This window comes from Brassica rapa, unplaced genomic scaffold (assembly GCF_000309985.2).
Source record: "Brassica rapa cultivar Chiifu-401-42 unplaced genomic scaffold, CAAS_Brap_v3.01 Scaffold0465, whole genome shotgun sequence".
Taxonomy (NCBI): Eukaryota; Viridiplantae; Streptophyta; class Magnoliopsida; order Brassicales; family Brassicaceae; genus Brassica; species Brassica rapa.
Window position 1 is genome coordinate 98,467 of NW_022610406.1, and position 5,965 is coordinate 104,431.

Here is a 5,965-nt window from a genome sequence, read left to right on the forward strand (position 1 = left end):
ACTGAGGTTTATCTAAGTTCTAGGAACCAAGCCAAGCATTATAGAATCAATCCGTTCTATTCTCGGTTATGATTAATGCTTATCTGGTTGTGGTTTCAGGAACTAAGGATGGTTATGGTCAAGCCAAGGAGTCGTGAAGGCTCGGTCAGTGAGAGGCTGTGTAATGTGTGGTTAGATGATGCTAGGGATGAACTAGTGATTGTCTATGAGACTGTTAAGAAGTTGTGTATTGAATCTCATGTTTCTAAGTAATACAAAGTTTATACATTGTTATTCCGCTGTGCAATCTATTCCTTTGTTAATGAACCTCATATTCGAATATGACTTAGGAAAGGAAAGACTTAGAATGAATCAGACAAGCAAAGAAATTAATAAGTAAGCATTCGTATCCAGTTGGGTCGAGAGACCAGGAACGAGTCTTACAAGTACATCAGTGGCTGTCCGTGTGTGTCCGTCAGCACACACAGGACGTCCGTGGCTGTTTGTGTGTGTCCGTGTGTGTCCATGGGTGTTTGCCAGCACACACAGGACATCCGTGGCTGTATGTTGCTGTCCGTCAGCACACACAGGACGTCCGTGTGTGTCCGTCAGCACACACAGAATGTCCGTGTCTGTCCGTTAGCACACACAGGACGTCCGTGGCTTTCCATCAGTACACATATCAGCACGCTGGTCCATGAACTCAGCATGCTGGCCCTTCCCGTGGACTGTTTCGGTGATTTTGGCCCACGTGGGCTGTCTTTTCAGTACACACAGGTCGTCCGTGGGTGTCCGCCAGCACACACAGGACGTCCGTGGCTGTCTGTGGCTGTCCATCAGCACACACAGGACGTCTATGGCTGTCCGTGTGTGTCTGTGTGTGTACGTCAGCACACACAGGACGTCTGTGGCTGTCCACCAGGAAACATATCAGCACGCTGGCCCTTCCCGTGGACTGTTCGAGTGATTTTGGCCCATGTGGGCTGTCTGTTTAGTACACACAGGACGCCTGTGGGTGTCCGTCAGCACACACAATACGTCCGTGTGTGTCAGTCCGCACACACAGGATGTCTTGTGGCTGTCCGTGTGTGTCCGAGTGTGTTCGTCAGCACACACATGACGTCCGTGGCTGTCCATCAGTACACATATCAGCACGTTGGTCCTTGGACTCAGCACGCTGACCCTTCCCGTGGACTGCTCGGGTGATTTTGGCCCACTTGGGCTGTATTTTCAGTACACACAGGACGTCTGTGGGTGTCCGCCAGCACACACATTACGTCTGTGGCTGTCCGTGTGGGTCCGTGTGTGTCCGTCTGTGTCCGTCAGCACACACAGAACGTCTGTGGCTGTCCATCAGTACATATATCAGCACGCTGGCCATTCCCGTGGTCTGTTCGGGTGATTTTGGCCTACGTGGGCTGTCTGTTCAGTACACACAGGACGTCCGTGGCTGTCCGCCAGCACACACAGGACGTTCATGGCTGTCCGTCAGCACACACAGGATGTCCGTGGCTGTCCGTGTGTGTCCGTGTGTGTCCGTCAACACACACAGGCCATCAGTGGCTGTCCATCAGTACACATATCAGCACACTGGTCCTTGGACTCAGCACGCTGGCCCTTCCCGTGGATGGTTTGGGTGATTTTGGCCCACATGGGCTGTCTGTTCATTACACACATGACATCTGTGGGTGTCCGTCAGCACACACAGGACGTCTGTGTGTGTCCGTCAGCACACACAGGACGTCCGTGTGTGTCCGTCAGCACACTCAGGACGTCCGTGTGTGTCCGTCAGCACACACAGGACGTCCGTGGCTGTCCGTGTGTGTCCGTCAGCACACACAGGACGTCTGTGGCTGTCCATCAGTACACATATCAGCACGCTGGTCCTTGGACTCAGCATGCTGGCCCTTCCCGTGGACGGCTTGGGTGATTTTGGCCCAAGTGGGCTGTCTGTTCATTTCACACAGGACATCTGTGGGTGTCCGTCAGCACACACAGGACGTCTGTGTGTGTCTGTCAGCACACACAGGACGTCCGTGTGTGTCCGTCAGCACACACAGGACGTCCGTGGCTGTCCGTGTGTGTCCGTCAGCACACACAGGACGTCTGTGGCAGTCCATCAGTACACATATCAGCACGTTGGGCCTTGGACTCAGCATGCTGACCCTTCCTGTGGACTGTTCCGGTTATTTTGGCCCACTTGGGCCGTCTGTTCAGTACACACATGACGTCCGTGGGTGTCCGCCAACAAACACAGGATGTCTGTGGCTGTCCTTGTGTGTCCGTGTGTGTCCGTCACCACACACAGGACGTCCGTGGCTGTCCGTCAGCACAAACAGAATATCTGTGGCTGTCAGTGTGTGCTCGTGTGTGTTCGTCAGCACACACATGACGTCTTTGGCTGTCCATCAGTACACATATCAGCACGCTGGCCCTTCCCATGGACTGTTCTGGTGATTTTGGCCCATGTGGGCTGTCTGTTTAGTACACACAGGACGTCCGTGGGTGTCCGTCAGCACACACAATACGTCCGTGTGTGTCCGTCAGCACACACAGGATGTCCATGGCTGTTCGTGTGTGTTCGTCCGCACACACATGACGTCCGTGGCTGTCCATCAGTACACATATCAGCAGGTTGGTCCTTGGACTCAGCACGCCGACCCTTCCCGTGGACTGCTCGGGTGATTTTGGCCCACTTGGGCTGTCTTTTCAGTACAAACAGGACGTCTGTGGGTGTCCGCCAGCACACACATTACGTCTGTGGCTGTCCGTGTGGGTCCGTCTGTGTCCGTCAGCACACACAGAACGTCCGTGGCTGTCCATCAGTACATATATCAGCACGCTGGTCCTTGGACTCAGCACGCTGGCCATTCCCGTGGTCTGTTCGGGTGATTTTGGCCTACGTGGGCTGTCTGTTCAGTACACACAGGACGTCCGTGGCTGTCCGCCAGCACACAAAGGACGTTCATGGCTGTCGGTCAGCACACACAGGATGTCCGTGGCTGTCCGTGTGTGTCCGTGTGTGTCCGTGTGTGTCCGTCAACACACACAGGCCATCAGTGGCTGTCCATCAGTACACGTATCAGCACACATATCAGCACACTGGTCCTTGGACTCAGCACGCTGGCCCTTCCCGTGGATGGTTTGGGTGATTTTGGCCCACATGGGCTGTCTGTTCATTACACACAGGACATCTGTGGGTGTCCGTCAGCACACACAGGACGTCTGTGTGTGTCCGTCAGCACACACAGGACGTCCGTGTGTGACCGTCAGCACACACAGGACGTCCGTGGCTGTCCGTGTGTGTCCGTCAGCACACACAGGACGTCTGTGGCTGTCCATCAGTACACATATCAGCACGCTGGTCCTTGGACTCAGCACGCTGGCCCTTCTCGTGGACGGCTTGGGTGATTTTGGCCCAAGTGGGCTGTCTGTTCATTACACACAGGACATCTTTGGGTGTCCGTCAGCACACACAGGACGTCCGTGTGTGTCTGTCAGCACACACAGGACGTCTGTGTGTGTCCGTCAGCACACACAGGCTGTCCGTGTGTGTCCGTCAGCACACACAGGACGTCTGTGGCAGTCCATCAGTACACATATCAGCACGTTGGGCCTTGGACTCAGCATGCTGACTCTTCCTGTGGACTGTTCTGGTTATTTTGGCCCACTTGGGCCGTCTGTTCAGTACACACATGACGTCTGTGGGTGTCCGCCAACAAACACAGGATGTCTGTGGCTGTCCGTGTAAGTCCGTGTGTGTCCGTCACCACACACAAGACGTCCGTGGCTGTCCGTCAGCACAAACAGGATATCTGTGGCTGTCAGTGTGTGCTCGTGTGTGTTCGTCAGCACACACATGACGTCTTTGGCTGTCCATCAGTACACATATCAGCACGTTGGTCCTTGGACTCAGCACGCTGACCCTTCCTGTGGACTGCTCGGGTGATTTTGGCCCACTTGGGCTGTCTTTTCAGTACACACAGGACGTCTGTGGGTGTCCGCCAGCATACACATTACGTCTATGGCTGTCCGTGTGTGTTCGTGTATGTCCGTCTGTGTCCGTCAGCACATACAGGACGTCTGTGGCTGTCCGTGTGTGTCCGTGTGTGTACGTTAGCAAACACAGGATGTCTGTGGCTGTCCATCAGTAAACATATCAGCACGCTGGCCCTTCCAATGGACTGTTCTGGTGATTTTGGCCCATGTGGGCTGTCTGTTTAGTAAACACAGGACGTCCGTGGGTGTCCGGTAGCACACACAATACGTCCGTGTGTGTCCGTCATCACACACAGGATGTCCGTGGCTGTTCGTGTGTGTTCGTGTGTGTTCGTCAGCACACACATGACGTCCGTGGCTGTCCATCAGTACACATATCAGCACGTTGGTCCTTGGACTCAGAACGCCGACCCTTCCCGTGGACTGCTCGGATGATTTTGGCCCACTTGGGCTGTCTTTTCAGTACACACAGGACGTCTGTGGGTGTCCGCCAGCACACACATTACGTCTGTGGCTGTCCGTGTGGGTCCGTGTGTGTCCGTCTGTGTCCGTCAGCACACACAGAACGTCCGTGGCTGTCCATCAGTACATATATCAGCACGCTGGTCCTTGGACTCAGCACGCTGGCCATTCCCGTGGTCTGTTCGGGTGATTTTGGCCTACGTGGGCTGTCTGTTCAGTACACACAGGACGTCCGTGGCTGTCCGCCAGCACACAAAGGACGTTCATGGCTGTCCGTCAGCACACACAGGATGTCCGTGGCTGTCCGTGTGTGTCCGTGTGTGTCCGTCAACACACACAGGCCATCAGTGGCTGTCCATCAGTACACATATCAGCACACATATTAGCACACTGGTCCTTGGACTCAGCACGCTGGCCCTTCCCGTGGACCGCTTGGGTGATTTTGGCCCAAGTGGGCTGTCTGTTCATTTCACACAGGACATCTGTGGGTGTCCGTCAGCACACACAGGACGTCCGTGTGTGTCTGTCAGCACACACAGGACATCCGTGTGTGTCCGTCAGCACACACAGGACGTCCATGGCTGTCCGTGTGTGTCCGTCAGCACACACAGGACGTCTGTGGCAGTCCATCAGTACACATATCAGCACGTTGGGCCTTGGACTCAGCATGCTGACCCTTCCTGTGGACTGTTCCGGTTATTTTGGCCCACTTGGGCCGTCTGTTCAGTACACACATGACGTCCGTGGGTGTCCGCCAACAAACACAGGATGTCTGTGGCTGTCCTTGTGTGTCCGTGTGTGTCCGTGTGTGTCCGTCACCACACACAGGACGTCCGTGGCTGTCCGCCAGCACAAACAGAATATCTGTGGCTGTCAGTGTGTGCTCGTGTGTGTTCGTCAGCACACACATGACGTCTTTGGCTGTCCATCAGTACACATATCAGCACGCTGGCCCTTCCCATGGACTGTTCTGGTGATTTTGGCCCATGTGGGCTGTCTGTTTAGTACACACAGGACGTCCGTGGGTGTCCGTCAGCACACACAATACGTCCGTGTGTGTCCGTCAGCACACACAGGATGTCCATGGCTGTTCGTGTGTGTTCGTGTGTGTTCGTCCGCACACACATGACGTCCGTGGCTGTCCATCAGTACACATATCAGCACTTTGGTCCTTGGACTCAGCATGCTGACCCTTCCCGTGGACTGCTCGGGTGATTTTGGCCCACTTGGGCTGTCTTTTCAGTACACACAGGACGTCTGTGGGTGTCCGCCAGCACACACATTACGTCTATGGCTGTCCGTGTGTGTCCGTGTATGTCTGTCTGTGTCCGTCAGCACAAACAGGACGTCCGTGGCTGTCCGTGTGTGTCCGTGTGTGTACGTTAGCAAACACAGGATGTCTGTGGCTGTCCATCAGCAAACATATCATCATGCTGGCCCTTCCCATGGACTGTTCTGGTGATTTTGGCCCATGTGGGCTGTCTGCTTAGTACACACAGGACGTCCGTGGGTGTCCGTCAGCACA